Source organism: Heptranchias perlo, chromosome 20 (genome assembly GCF_035084215.1).
Source record: "Heptranchias perlo isolate sHepPer1 chromosome 20, sHepPer1.hap1, whole genome shotgun sequence".
Classification (NCBI taxonomy): Eukaryota; Metazoa; Chordata; class Chondrichthyes; order Hexanchiformes; family Hexanchidae; genus Heptranchias; species Heptranchias perlo.
Window position 1 is genome coordinate 36,278,381 of NC_090344.1, and position 16,312 is coordinate 36,294,692.

Consider the following 16,312-nt stretch of genomic DNA (forward strand, 5'->3'; position numbering starts at 1 on the left):
TTCACCATCACTGGGTCAAAGTCCTGCAGTTCCCTCCCTGGGTGCACCATCACCATACGGATTGTGGGGGCTCGAGGAGATGGCCCACCACCATCTTCTCAGGGCGACGAGAGATGGGCAATAAATGCCGGCCGTGCCAAATAAAATAAAGAAGGTCAGTGAGTTGTAACCACCGGAGTTTGAATGAGGTCATGGGTTCACACAAACATGCAACATATTGCACAGGGTGCACAGGACCCGTGGCAGAGAATAGTTTCATTTAGAGCTTCTAAATAGTTTCATTTAGGGCTTCTCAATCATTACCTTGGTGTCAGCTGTGGGTCGGTGGGTAGCACTCGCACATCTGAATCAGAAGGTTGTGGGTTCGAAGTCCCACTCCAGAGACTTGAGCACAAAATCTAGGAGACACTCCCAGTGCCAGTACCGAGGGAGTGCTGCACTGTCGGAGGTGCCATCTTTTGGATGAGATGTTAAAACGAGGCCCGGTCTGCCCTCTCAGGTGGACGCAAAAGCTCCCATGGCCCTATTCGAAGAAGAGCAGGGGAGTTCTCCCTGGTGTCCTGGCCAATATTTATCCCTCAAACCAACATCACTAAAACAGATTATCTGGTCATTATCACATTGCTGTTTGTGGGAGCTTGCTGTGAGCAAATTGGCTGCCCCGTTTCCTACATTACAACAGCGACTGCACTTCAAAAGTATTTCATTGGCTGTGAAACGCTTTGGGACGTCCTGAGCTCGTGAAAGGCGTTGTACAAATGCAAGTTCTTCTATCTTTCTTTCCTCAGCCCACGTTAGCGGATAAAGGCTGACTGGACTGGACTGGACGTGCGCAGGGGGACGATTATTTTTCAGTCCAATCATGGAAACAAAAGAGAAAATGAGAAAGAGAATTTTTTTAAAGAATTGAACAGGAGAAAGGGCTGCTGACTAGGGGAAGATTTGGAGCCTCTGTGTGCTATTTTCTTCTGGCATGATTGATATATTTCCACAACGCTGGAGTGTGTGTCAGGAGCTCTGCACACATGCTCGGTCAGCGAGTTCGACACAGAGCTGTGCCTGGTGGAGATACTGGGCTGTTGTTCTCCTGTTTAAAGCCTCAGTGTGTCACAGATATTTGTAGGGGAGGACGGGGCTTCAAAAAATCTGTGAACAATTTGCAAGGGAACTGGGTGTATCGACCTACATCGGACTGCGTTGTGGTTTATAAATGCAGGAATAGACTACTAATGTTTGCTTTTCCCTGTGTCACTCAGCTGCCAATAATTGATGGGCCGTGCAGCGCAAGGCTGGTGTCTTTTCCAGTAAGAATCCGTTTCGCTTTGAAGGCAACAGCGCTCTTCCCGTTCAGTTTGCCTGATGTTTCGCACGATTCGTGACTTTATTGAGACTGTAAACTGACCCCGGGAATCGGCATGCCGATAACATCCGGTAAAACAGGAACATTCAGCACAGGAAGGAGGGGTCGCCTTCTTGCCTGACCTGAATTCAAGCCCCTCTCAGGGGGGATTGATTTCACACAGGCTCGTTTTCCTGTTGCTCCCTTGTGCTTTTATTTTCTCTTCTTTCACTAATTATTCAGCACCTTTTTGAATGCCGAATCGAGTTAGCACTGAGCCCCACTTGTGGCAAAGCATTCCACAATCCGATATCTCATTGCATCACCTCCTTTATGTAGCCAGTTCTTTACTTGAGATCACGGCCTCTTCTCCTCGATTTGCCTTCCAACGCTTATCTGTCTTTACCTTGTCCATTCCTTTTTATCATTTTGAACACCTCTATTAAACCCCCTCCCAATCTTACTTTGAGAGAACACGATTTGCCCTCTGATAACTCAAAAGTTGTTTTTTTGCATGAAACATTTGGATTAACTGATAATTTGAATGAAACGATGCAAATTACACAGCGATGTGGGAAGTCAGTGCTGAAAGAAAAAACTGAATTATCAGATCATTTCACAGAATCATAGAATTATGCAGCATAGAAGGAAGCCATTTGGCCCATCGTGGCTGTGCCGGCTCTCTGAAAGAGTGACCAGAATGCAGTGACTTTGAATTAATAAGTAGACTGTACAGGAATAGAAGGATATGCAGATAGGGTGAGATGGAGGAGGGTGGGAGGAGGCGCGTGTGGAGCATAAACACAGGCATACAACAGATGGGCCGAATGGCCTGTTTCTGTGCTGTAAATTCGATGTAATTCTAGTTGCTTCAGCCCTTCCTTGTAATTCTGACCACTCATCCCAGCTCATTCGACTTCCTTCTTTGAAATGATTCATTCTGCTTCTTGTGACAAACTATCCTGCTGAGATCACTGTGTTCCCCCTCACTTTATCTTCTTGACAAGCTATGCAAAGGAATAAATTCCATTTCAAAGCGCCTCAATGTATTTTTGCGCTGTGCACAGCATTTCGAAGGCTAATGTGTTGTGCACCACGGTTGGCTTTCACCATATTCGCAGACAAAAATAATGAAAACCTATCCTAAAATGTTCCAGTAGCTTCACTGAACCAACAATAGTTAGTGTAAAGTATACAAAATTTAAAGGACCCTGTGTCGAGACTGAATTGCAGGAAGTTTAAGATGGTTCAAGGATTTGATAGGGTAGATAGAGAGAAACTATTTCCTCTGGTGGGGGAGTCTAGAACAAGGGGGCATAACCTTAAAATTAGAGCTCGGCCGTTCAGGGGTGATGTCAGGAAGCACTTCTTCACACAAAGGGGAGTGGAAATCTGGAACTCTCTTGCCCCAAAAAGCTGTTGAGGCTGGGGGTCAATTGGAAATTTCCAAACTGAGAATGACAGAGTTTTGTTAGGCAAGGGTATTAAGGGTCACGGAACCAAGGCGGGTAGATGGAGTTCGGATGCAGATCAGCCATGATCTAATTGAATGGCGGAACAGGCTCCAGGAGCTGAATGGCCTACTCCTGTTCCTATGTTCTTATAATTTTCCTAGCTGTCCAGTTGGATAGGTTATTTGAGATTTGATAAGGATGTGTGAACTCGGGACATGCATATAAAATCCATAGGCAAAGAGTTAGGTTAGATGTCAGGATGTAATTCTTTTCACTGAGTCTGGTGCAGATTACTATAGCATGGGGCAAGTCTGGATTCCCTCTCAAATGAGAGCTGGACAAGTTCCTGGGAGAGAAGGACATTTCTTGTTACATCGAGTAGATAGTGGGACAGATGGGAACAGTGAGATGCGTGAGTTACTTTTTTTGAATTCATTCTCGGGATATGGGTATCGTTGGCAAGGCCGGCATTTATTGCCCATCCCTAGTTGCCCTTGAGAAGGTGGTGGTGGGCCTTCTTCTTGAACTGCTGTAGTCCGTGTGGTGAAGGAGCTCCTACAGTGCTGTTAGGTCGGGATATTGACCCAGCGACGATGAAGGAACGGCATTACATGTTCAAGTTAGGATGGTGTGTGTGACTCGGAGGAGAACTTGGAGGTGGTGTTGTTCTCATGTGCCTGCTGCCCTCGTCCTTCTAGGTGGTGGAGGTCGCGAGTTTCGGAGGTGCTGTCGAAAAAGCCTTGGCGAGTTGCTGCAGTGCATCCTGTGGATGGTACACACTGCAGCTACAGTGCGCTGGTGAAGGAGGGAATGTGGTCTCCCAGAGCCTTGTTTGATTACCTTCAGGAGTTGGAGAGGAATTTTCCTGGGTTTTACCTAACTTGCCCTCAGGTTTCCTTCCTCTGTTTTTTCGCTTCTCTCAAGATATTGCATGACTGGGGGTTGAGGGGGTGGATAGATAGAGTACATGGCTGTATCATGTCTGGCTTGATGAATCAGATGGTCTTTTCCCACCTTCTTTTCAAATGCTCGTATGTATCAGTGTTCCCTCTAAGCTGCAAGTTGTGGTCTAGAAGATGGCTACCCAGTACCAAAAGCATTACTCTGAAGTCTTTGCTGTTTATTACTGACTGGCGCACATTAAGAAACTTTACAGCTGCCATTGACCATGAAAGCTGATAGCTTAGGGCCAATCTTGGTTCAGTAGAAAACAGCAAAGCATTCTGTCTTTCCTAGTTATGAGGGCCGTGTGTTTCTCACAGAGTGCCCTTTCTCAGAAAGTCCCTGAAGCAGAGCTGGAGGGGGGGAGGAGGGCACAACCTGGTGGTTTGCAAAAAAGCTGCCCAACGATTTTGTGAAGCAATTCTTTACAACTCATTGCCCTCCCCCCAACTTCCCAAGTCTTCAAGGGTACCTTTGAATAATTGCCCTCAGCAAAACCCATCTAGTCCTACAAAACAATTTTGTCTAACCTCTTCTCCATTCTTCTGGTGAGAATCCTGAGTATATGCCGACTGATCGCCAATTCACCAAGCAGTGGAAATAATCTGTTGCTACTTACCCTCTCACAATTTTCCATAATTTTGAAAACCCCGATTAGATCTACCCTTAACCTTCTCTGTTCCAGTAAAAGTAACCCCCATTTTTTTCAGCCTTGTTTGTAACTCCAACCGCTCATTTTTGGTATCATCCCTTTGCTTTATCCTTTCCAAAGCTCTAATATCCTTCGTACAATGAGATAAGGAGAAGGGCAGCGGGGGCATGGGAAGACCATTACCTCCAAACTCCCCCCCACCAAGTCACACACCATCCTGACTTGGACATATACTGGCCGTTCCTTCATCGTCGCTGGGTCGAAATCCTGGAACTCCCTACCTAACGGCACTGTGGGAGAACCTTCACCACATGGACTGCAGCGGTTCAAGAAGAAGGCCCACCACCACCACTTCAAAGGGCAACTAGGGACGGGCAATAAATGCCGGCCATGCCAACAACTTTTTAAAAGTCCAGAACTCCAATGTTTGGAATAAATTCAGCACTTCCTCATCACCCATCTGCATGTCACCCACTTGAATACCATTTCACTCCAGCCAGTATAGATCATATAATTTACATAACGAGAGTGCAGAGACAAATCCATTATTTAGCTAGATTAAAGATAAGCTTTGCTCGCGATGACTCAACTGGTTACCATTGCCAGTAGCTGAATCACACAGACCAGGAAGGTCTCGGGTTCAATCACAGGCAGAACTATGTTAGTTGATCTTAGTCAGAATGGTACCAGAGTACTACAAGTGATCTCAGTGGGTTGGGGGGGAGGGTTGGTTGGAACAGGTTGGAGTTCCTGCTTCTGACTGCTATCCAACAGCGTGTGGTGGAAGTGCTTGCGTGGATAGACATTGGCTGAAAATAGAACAAGGCTCATCTGTGGCACCATTCACAGTTGACACTCAGGGCCCAGTTTTAACATAACCAGCCCGTCGGGAACCCCATGAGATCGGGTGCAACACTGGTTTATACCTCTCCCGATTCTACTCTCCACTGAAGTCAGAGGAGAGTAATATTGGGTGGGGTGTAAAACTGGTGTTCCACCCGATCCCACGGGTTTCCCACCCGGTAAGTTAGGTTAAAATGGCCCCCTCACCGTCTGAGCTCACAAAGGAAGAATGGCCTTTTGGGTGAGGCATTGGGGAGGTGCCTTTGGAAAAGTTCCTCAGCAAGGAGCCAACCCCTTCAGGGGAGAAGGGAAGAAAATCACTGGGAAAGGAGGAAGAATAAAAAAAATTGAAAACCAAGCCTTTACTGGGAAGGAAAATGTGTCAGATTCTGCATTGCTGCTCATATTATCGAGTCAGCGGTGATTCTGACCACTGCGAGGTCTATATTTTTCTGAATTTGCAAGACGTTGTAAGAAATAATGAGACCCGGGGTGTCGTCACAGTCCCTGTAGCAATTGGGTTGCTCACTGGGGCTAGAATATTTATTATTTTGGGATCTCAGCATTGGAATATATAAAAATAAAATTGAAGAGCCGTTATGAGGGTAGGGATTCAACTGTCTGTAATCCCTGCTTTCTGTACAAGGATCATAATCAGTGAGCGCTAAGTGGGCATGGGTATCCCAAAGGTGTTGGCCAGAGTTGGAGTGCTTGAGGCATTTGCTCAATGACTGGTTTCAGGCTTGCCAATCGAAGTTAGTTGCCTGACACTTTCACTGCAGGAGCAAGTGGAAGTAGTGATGTTTTATTGAGACGTATCAGGTGGTCGGGAGAGACGCACAAAACATAATGAGCGAGTGTACTGAGGGATGTTGGAGGCAGATTGGCAGCTAGGAGAAAGGACATGGCATGACAACATCAGAGTATATGTCGCAAATCCCTCAATCTGTCCAGATCCCACTGCATTCCTGCCATCTCCTGACTGCATTTCAGTACGGGCCTGTCTGGAGACTGCAGTCCGAGATCTTCCAGGATGACTTGTAACTCGCCAAGGCTTCTTCGACAGCACCTCCCAAACCCACAACCTCCACCACCTAGAAGGACAAGGGCAGCAGGTGTGTGGGAATACCATCACCTCCAAGTCACACACTTTCCTGACTTGGAAATATATCGCCGTTCCTTCATGGTCGCTGGGTCAAAATCCTGGAACTCCCTTCCGAACAGCACTGTAGGAGAACCTTCACCACACGGACTGCAGTGGTTCAGGAAGACGGCTCACCACCACCTTCTCAAGGGCAACAAGGGGTGGGCAATAAATGCCAGCAATGCCTATGACATCCATATCTCCAGAATAATTTTTAAAAAGCAGATTTTATCAAAGATGAAGTACAAACAACAGGCCGGATCCGACAAAATACAAACATTGTTTTCAAGCCGAACAAAATGGCCAGGTGTAAAGACTCCACACCTTCCCTGTCCATCAACAAGTAGGGTGATACATGGCACACAGCTCACTCCTCCCCCATGCAAAATCTAGATTCCATCATCAACTCCGTTCATCTCCTACTGTCACATTAACTGCACCGATCTAACTGGACAAGCAGAAGAAAGCTTACCTGTGCTCTGCGCTGGGAGACTGAAACATTTGGCTGGTTAAACCCCTGCGGTACCCCTGCACGCCCCTGGGGCTCCCTAAGGCTTGGCTCTGCCGACTTGCACCTAGGCTCCCTGGATTTAGGTAAGTGGGGTGTCCCTATGGAAGAAAGAAGAAAGACTTGCCTTTCATGATCTCAGGACATTCCAAAGCGCTTTACAGCCAATTAAGTATTTTTGAAGTGTAGTCACTGTTTTAATGTAGGCAACGCGGCAGCCAATTTGCGCACAGCAAGATCCCACAAACAGCAATACGATAATAACCAGATAATCTGCTTCAGTGATGTTGGTTGAGAATTGGCCAGAACACCAGGGAGAACTCCCCTGCTCTTCTTCAAAATTGTGTTGTGGGATCTTTTATGTCCACCTAAGAGGTCAGATGGGGCCTCGGTTTAACATCCCACCTGAAAGGTGGCGCCTTCTGACAGTGCAGCACTCCTTCAGTACTGTACTGGGAGTGTCAGCCGAGATTATGTACTTCAGTCTCTGGAGTGGGATTTGAACCCACAACTGTCTGACTCAAAAACAAGAGTGCTACCCACTGAGCCACGCCTTACAGCTTTAGAGAGAAAGTGCACACATTTCTCAGCAGCTTGGTTCACAGACTCTTAAATATGGAGATAGGCTTCCACACATATCAGATGCTTGGCTGGTCCAAAAACAGGAACTGAGATCACTGTTATTTCCTACTTAAACCTGAAGGTCCTGATTAAGAAAATGTTGTTACCCACGATCAGTTCATGAATATACAGATTCTTTTTATATACAAGATGGTGCACAGGAATGGGAGAGAGACTTCACAAATGCGCTCCGCAGGCTAAACCTCAAACCACACCACAGGCAATTCTTTACATACAGATTTTCCATTCTAAATGTTTACATAGACAGTTTCAATGTTAAATGTTGACATAAAAACAGGACCAAAAATCGTGACAAGAAGTTGGACAGAAAGTGCGCACATATACACAAGATTTTTAGTAATATATAGACTTTTCATTGAAAACAACAACTTACATTTAAAAAGGGCCCTCAACATAGACAAATATCCCAAAGTGCGTCACAGAGATGTACTCAGACTAAAATGGTCACTGAGCCAAAGAATGAGATATTAGGAGGGGTGGGTTTTAAGGGGGGTCTTAAAGGAGGAGAGAGAAGCAGAGGGGTTTAGGGAGGGAATTACAGTCCATGGATCCTAGACAGCTGAAGGGGTTGCACAAGAGACCAGAGTCAGAGGAATGCAGGGTTCTCGGAGGGTTGTAGGGCTGGAGGAGGTTACTGAGATAGGATGGGGCGAGGCCAAGGAGGGATTTGAGCACAGGGATTAGAATTTTAAATCGTAGGTGTTGGGTGACAAGATTCGATGGAGGTCAGCAAGAACAGGAGTGATGCGTGAGCGGGACTTTTTATGGAATTGGATGTGAGCGGCAGAGTTTTGGGTGAGCTGAAGTTTACAGAGCCTGTAGGGTGGGAGACCGGCCAGGAGAGCATTGGAATAACTGAGTTTGATCCAAAACAAGCACACATATGATTTCACGCGATGTTTCTGGCCCAGATTCAGTATAAATAAGGAACATCAGAGGGGGATAAAATAAAGACAGGGGAGGAGATGGAACTGGTAGGAGAAGCATAAAGAGGAAAAGGATCAGAGCAACGAAGCAGAGGGGAGAATAACAAGTTGATTGCCTGTTATTTTTCTGATGAATTACACCTCAAGCTTTGAATGTTGTCTACTATTACTGTATCACCTACTTTATCTATAATGGGAAGCCAATAGTATTAGTTAATTGGTTAAAAAAAATTAAAAATAGACAGCTTTTCTGCTCGTGATTAATTTATACAAGTTAGACAGGCACTCGAGCGGGGAGAAACTGATGGGCAATTACCCAGAGGGCGTGTGCTACAAAAAAGTTACTGCTACAGTGAGCCAGCCCTGCTGTGCATTGCACATTGTAGCATGATCCGATATCTTGCAGTGTGACAATCAAGCAGATTTTGAGCGATTGTAGCAATAAAGCCTCAATCTTGTCTCAAGATACATTGGGCGAAATCGGTGAGTGGAAATGTAATAGCAATTTCTGCATTTAATGCAGAAATCTTACCCTTGGGAGCTGATTGAGAATAAATTGAAAAACGGCAGTTTGATTTAATATCGTGTGCTCATTTTCTTTTTTGAAATTTTTTATATTTTTCAACTCTATTCACCATTTATCAAAACTGGTAGGGTTTCACACTTTCACTGTTTGTATTGTCCAAGAGACACTGGGAATGTCTCATAAAATTCACTTTTGTTAGTTGATCATAGAATCTCACAGCACAGAAGGAGGCCATTTGGCCCATCGTGCCTGTGCCGGCTCTCTGAAAGAGCTATCCAATTAGTCCCACTACCCTGCTCTTTCACCCGAAGCCCTGCAAATTTCCTCCCCTTCAAGTATTTAACCAAAAGTACTGCTCGAACACAAGCTGCAGAGGCCACCTATAAAACAAAGTGAAAGTAACTACGAGCGAAAAGCAAGCCTCAAGTGATTATACAGAGCAGGTTGATACTCATGAAAACAGGTGAAATTAGGCCAATCTCACCCCAGGCAGAAAATCTGTAAAAGCAAGTGATCGTCCGCATTGTGTAACTTGTGCCTCAATCAGTGCTGTGGGGACGTGCTTTACACTGTGCTGCTGTGACTGGGGTTCACCAACCCTCCCGGATTGCCCCGGAGTCTCCGGGAATTAATCTCCCGGACACCGCAATGAGCGACAGCCAGGAGAAAAATCATAGGGACATTTAAAAAAAATATGTCAGAGATGGAAAACAAAAGTTTTATTTCTCTCAGGGATGACCGACCTGTGGAACAGGATTCCGGAGGTGCTAGTGAGGACTGACACATTCACGAGGCTCATTGGAACGAATTTTTGAAAAATGGTGAGAAATGGAGGGTAAGACTAATTATTCCAGAAAATAATGATTGAGTTTGGGGTCTGCTGAAATTTGGCTGATGATCTTTGAAGGGTTGGAGAGGAATTTTGGATTGGCTACAAGTCTCAATTGTTTTGCTTCTACCAGGAGGTTAGAGGACTGGGACATGGGGATGAGATCCCACAAAAAATAGTGTGAGCATGTAGGGGCCTGGTGGCTTCTTCTTGTCCTTGGTACATAACATAACATAACATAATAACATAACATAGCATAACATAACATGGCATAACATAACAACATTGGAACATAGGAACAGGAGTAGGCTATTTAGCGCTTCGAACTTGTTCCGCCATTCAATGAGATCATGGCTGATCTGTGACCTAACTCCATGTATCCACCTTAGCCCCATATCCCTTAATGCCTTCGGTTAACAAAAATCTATCAATCTCAGATTTAAAATTAACAACTGAGCGAGCATCAACTGCTGTTTGCGGAAGAGTGTTCCAAACTTCGACCACACTTTGCGTGTAGAAGTGTTTCCTCACTTCACTCCCGAAAGTCCTGGCTCTAATTTTTAGGCTGTGTCCCCTAGTCCGAGACTCCCCAACCAGCGGAAATAGTTTCTCTCTATCTACCTTATCAGTTCCCCTTAATATCTCGATCAAATCGCCCCATAGCATAGCATAGCATTACATAAAGAACATAGCATAGCATAACATAGCATAGCCATAACACAACACAACATAACACAACATAACATAACAAAGCATAACTTACTATAAGATATCATAACATAGTAAAGCATAGCATAGCAGAACATAACATAACTTGGCATAGCATAATATTAACTGGGCCAGCCATATAAATACTGTGGCTACAAGAGCAGGTCAGAGGCTGGGTATTCTGCACCGAGTGACTCACCTCCTGACTCCCCAAAGCCTTTCCACCACCAAGGCACAAGTCAGGAGTGTGATGGAATACTCTCCACTTGCCTGGATGAGTGCAGCTCCAACAACACTCAAGAAGCTCGACACCATCCAGGACAAAGCAGCCCGCTTGATTGGCACCCCATCCACCACCCTAAACATTCACTCCCTTCACCACCGGCGCACAGTGGCTGCAGTGTGTACCATCCACAGGATGCACTGCAGCAACTCGCCAAGGCTTCTTCGACAGCACCTCCCAAACCCGCGACCTCTACCACCTAGAAGGACAAGAGCAGCAGGCACATGGGAACAACACCACCTGCACGTTCCCCTCCAAGTCACACACCATCCCGACTTGGAAATATATTGACGTTCCTTCATCGTCGCTGGGTCAAAATCCTGGAACTTCCTTCCTAACAGCACTGTGGGAGAACCTTCACCACACGGACTGCAGCGGTTCAAGAAGGCGGCTCACCACCACCTTCTCAAGGGCAATTAGGGATGGGCAATAAATGCCGGCCTTGCCAGCGACGCCCACATCCCATGAACAAATTTAAAAAATAGCATAATATAGAATAACATAACATAGCACAGCATAATATAATGTTGCATAGCAGAGTGTAACATAATGCAACATAACATAACATTAACATTACATAACTTCAATCCAGCTGCTTTACTTCAGGGTTCCTTCAGTCACTCCCTCTGCAGCTGCCATGGTGGGCGACAGGAAGGTTATTGCACAGGGTCAAAGCTGGCTCTTGGGACAGCAATGGTCTTTGGGAGGTGGCTGCCATTCTATCCCATACTCGTACTAGTGGGAATATTCGCATTGGATTCTGAGGCAAATTCAGCTAAATCCCACATCTGCAAACTCTGCTAAATCCCACATCTGTTTCCTTTCTAAATAGAGTGTTATCAATCCTACCACCAACCGAACCAAATTAAAGAATGCATGTCTCTTAACAAAGCCTTTATATGTAAGCGTGCACGCTGACCCAATGCACACAAAGTAATTTGACTTGACTTCATTGCTGTCTGTTCTCTGCACTAAGTGAGCTGCGTTTCCTTACAATGAGCGAGACCCTTTTATCAACCACACAGGCAGTTGGTAGAAATACATTTGGGAAATGAAACACAACATCAAATGTGTGTTAATGAATTTTTAATTGCCTTTCTAAAAGGGCTGTGGACTGTCTGATTCTGTCTCCATATTTTCCCATTGTGTTTCCTCTTTTCAATCCTCTTATTCATGAAGAGCAGGTGTGCAGGGCTCTAACCTCCCGTATGTTCACTGATCGTTTCCCCTGATGATAGATGACTGTGCAGGAGAAACCCTTACAAATATAGTCATTTGTGGTATTCCCACCAAGGCACATCACCAGGTATCTGCCACCGCTAATAGTTACAGAGGGGTCATTCATCCGAACTGAAACTAAATTAAAGTTAACGGTAGCATCAAGTAACTTGTCACAATGGTGTAATCAGGTGTAATTGAAGAGAAGTCACACAGTGCCTGATGGAACAGCAAGCAGTCACTCAACTAGTACACACGGTATATTGGTATGCTGAGGCACACTGCAGATTGAAAAGTGATCAGGCGTTTATTTATAATCCTGTAAAGATAGTGGGTTCATATTGGCATAAATCTTGGACCAGAGATTTCACACTGGTATTGGGGGAAAGAGGAGAGGAGAGGCAGAGAGCGAGGCATCCAATCCAAGTTCACTGCAGTATGAAGTAGGGGGTTTAAAATGGGGGTTGCAGGTAGCATGGGGCCAATTTTACGAGTATTGGTGGGGAGCCTTAACCAGTGACTCAGCATATCAGGAAATCATGAGTGCACATACTCAGAATATCAGCCCTCGAGTTTACGCTGGGTACCGAATTCACTTAGTATGCAATATTGCAGCTTCCCAAAGCCTGTGCTATGTCATCCCCCATTTATAGTGAAAAGCAGAAATTAGGTATGGCCCATTTAAGTTCAGCTCTTAGCTATTCTACCTCTGCCATTATAGCACCCGGCCTCATTATGAGAGGTTTATCACCCTGAGTAAAGAAATTCTTCTTAATACCTGTTTTAAAATTGTTTTTCATTCACACAATTCTTCCACCAATGTACAATACTTCAAATTTTTCAGTGTGATGTTTAATTTACCATTTGTCTGGCTAACATATAACCATTTTAAACCTCCTGCAAATCATTAACTACATCCTTGACCTCTACTGTTCTCACTATTTTAATCTCGTGAGCTTTGATCCAAACATGGACAAAAGAGCTGAATTCCAGAGGTGAGGTGAGAATGACTGCCCTTGACATCAAGGCAGCATTTGACTGAGTTTGGCATCAAGGAGCCCTAGTAAAATTGAAGTCAATGGGAATCAGAGGGAAAATGTGAACTCATCCACTTTGGGAGGAAAAATAAAAAAGCAAAATATTATTTGAATGGAGAAATATTACAAAATGCTGCGATACAGAGGGACCTGGGTGTCCTCGTACATGAAACACAAAAACTCAACATACAGGTGCAGCAGGTAATCCAAAAGGCAAACGGAATATTGGCCTTTATTTCTCGGGAGATGGAGTATAAAAGCAGGGAAGTCATGCTACAACTATACAAGGTGCTGGTGAGACCACACCTGGAGTACTGCGTACAGTTCTGGTGCCCTTATTTAAGGAAGGACATACTTGCATTGGAGGCAGTTCAGAGAAGGTTCACTCGGTTGATTCCGGGTATGGGAGGGTTGTCTTATGAGGAAAGATTGAACAGGTTGGGTCGATACTCATTGGAGTTCAGAAGAATGAGAGGAGGTCTTATTGAAACATACAAGATTCTGAGGGGACTCGATAGGGTAGATGCTGAGAGGATGTTACCCCTCATGGGGGAATCTAAAACTAGAGGGTATAGTCTCAGAATAAGGGGTCACCCGTTTAAGACGGAAATGAGGAGGAATTTCTTCTCCCAGAGGGTCGTGAATCTTTGGAATTCTTTACCCCAAAAAGCTGTGGAGGCTGAGTCATTGAATACATTCAAGGCTGAGTTAGACAAATTTTTGATCAGCAAGGGAGTCAAAGGATATGGGGAAAAGGCGGGAAAGTGGAGTTGAGGTAAAAATCAGATCAACCATGATCTCATTGAATGGTAGAGCAGGCTCGAGGGGCCGAATGGCCGACTCCTGCTCCTATCTCTTATGGTCTTCAGTGGCTGGAGTCATACCTAGCACAAAGGAAGGTGGTAGTGGTTGTTGGAGGCCAATCATCTCAGCCTCAGGACATCGCTGCAGGAGTTCCTCAGGGCAGTGTCCTAGGCCCAACCATCTACAGCTGCTTCATCAATGACCTTCCCTCCATCATAAGGTTAGAAGTGGGGATGTTCACTGATGACTGCACAGTGTTCAGTTCCATTCGCAACCCCTCAGATAATGAAGCAGTCCGTGCCCGCATGTAGCAACACCTGGACAGCATCATGGCTTGGGCTGATAAGTGGCAAGTTACATTCGCGCCAGACAAGTACCAGGCAATGACCATCTCCAACAAGAGAGAGTCTAACCACCTCCCCTTGACATTCAACGGCATTACCATCACCGAATCCCCCACCATCAACGTCCTGGGGTCACCATTGACCAGAAACTTAACTGGACCAGCCACACAAATACTGTGGCCACAAGAGCAGGTCAGAGGCTGGGTATTCTGCGGCGAGTGACTCACCTCCTGACTCCCCAAAGCCTTTCCACCATCTACAAGGCACAAGACAGGAGTATTGCAATACTCTCCACTTGCCTGAATGAGTGCAGCTCCAAGAGCACTCAAGAAGCTCGACACCATCCAGGACAAAGCAGCCCACATGATTGCACCCCATCCATACCCTAAACATTCACTCCCTTCACCACTGGTGTACCGTGGCTGCAGTGTGTACCATCCACAGGATGCAGTGCAGCAACTCACCAAGGCTTCTTCGACAGCACCTCCCAAACCCACAGCCTCTGCCACCTAGAAAGGCAAGGGCAGCAGGCACGTGGGAAAACCATCACCTACACCTTCCCCTTCAAGTCACACACCATCCCGACTTGGAAATATATCGCCGTTCCTTCATCGTCGCTGGGTCAAAATCCTGCAACTCCGTACCTAACAGCACTGTGGGAGAAGCTTCACCACACGGACTGCAGTGGTTCAAGAAGGCGGCTCACCACCACCTTCTCAAGGGCAACTACGGATGGGCAATAAATGCTGGCTTTGCCAGCGACGCCCATATCCCATGAATGAATTTTTAAAAATCTGACCATCTTACACTTAGTTTTGGGTTTAGTCATTAATGTAGATTAGAAACAACACAGGTCTTTGGATGGATCCTCCCTCGCCCAGTACTCCTCAACATCTCCCCCAGTTGACATTACATTTCTCACAAGTTCTCTCAAGCCCCTTTTATCTTCTTGTTCAGGTCACCTGTGTGCCCTACATTACAATGTCAATATTTTTCCTAACACTTGCTATCCATGCTCATAGCAACAAAGCTGGCTCACGCCTCCTACAATGCAAAACATATAAAATAATCCACTGAGTGGACAGGTTTAGCCTCAGGGTTATAATTACCCTTTTAAAACAACAACAACTTGCATTTATGTAGCTCCTTTAACGTAGTAAAACATCACAAGGCGCTTCACAGGAACGTTACTGAGATATTTCACACAAGAAGCTGTACGTGACATCTTATGTGCACCCTCTGACCTCTTCACTAGATCGTGTTGTTCAGGCTTAAGTGCCAGTTGGATTTATTAACAGAAAGCTTATACAGAAACAAACTGAATCCAGCACAGCAACTTTTAACTTACTTACAACTTAATCCTTGACATGAAAGTAACAAAGCCCTCTTGGGTCTTGGAGTCTCTTTTCAGAATATTGAAGATGAACCCTTTGATGGTGTTTACGTGCATGCGTGTTTCTGTGTTGTTCTGATTAATCAATGCAACGTGGTAATTATGGTTGAACTGTGTGGACTAAATGCAGTTTGGTGTCATAGGGCCTTTAAGCCAAAAATAGTCTTTCATGTCACAAGTGTTAATTTTGAGACAACAATTGACTTCCTCCGTCGATATTTCCCAGATGGGTCAGCCATTACCAAAAATGGCTCCACCTTCTCTTCCATTGGCAAACTTGCACATATACAACACGTCACAGCCGGGAAAAGCCTTGATATAATTAATGTGTTAATGGCTCCTCACCAACAAATCAGCTGGGCTATTAACCCCTGATACTACCAGCTGCCTCTAGCCAGTATTGTACATTTACTGTCCCCACGATAAAGGCGATCCTTTCAAAAAGCATCGAAGAGCATTACATTCAAAGTTCACTGTACATTAGCTGAACTCAAAGAAACTATAACACAGAAATATTTTGTATGATACTGGATGCTGCTTGTATCCACTATATTACATTGAATTATATAGAATTTACAGCACAGAAACGGGCCATTCAGCCCAAAAGATCCATGGCAGTGTTTATGCTCCACAGGAGCATTCTCCTACCCCTCTTCCTCTAACCCTATCAACATATCCTTCTATTCCTTTCTCCCTTATGTGTTTATCTAGCTTCCCCTT

The 16,312-nt window shown here is 45.2% G+C and overlaps 1 long non-coding RNA gene across 2 annotated transcripts in view; it reads right to left on the reverse strand.

Moving 5' to 3' along the window:
* Positions 1 to 16,312, reverse strand: part of LOC137335700 (uncharacterized) — a 200,195-nt gene that overhangs the window by 120,415 nt on the left and 63,468 nt on the right. The window contains exon 3 of one of the 2 annotated variants that reach the window (XR_010966477.1): positions 6,853 to 6,983. The exons of the other annotated variant lie outside the window; for it this stretch is intronic. This is a non-coding gene — a long non-coding RNA (uncharacterized lncRNA). Of the gene's footprint in view, positions 1 to 6,852; positions 6,984 to 16,312 lie in introns of those variants that run through there. 2 annotated transcript variants of the gene reach the window in all.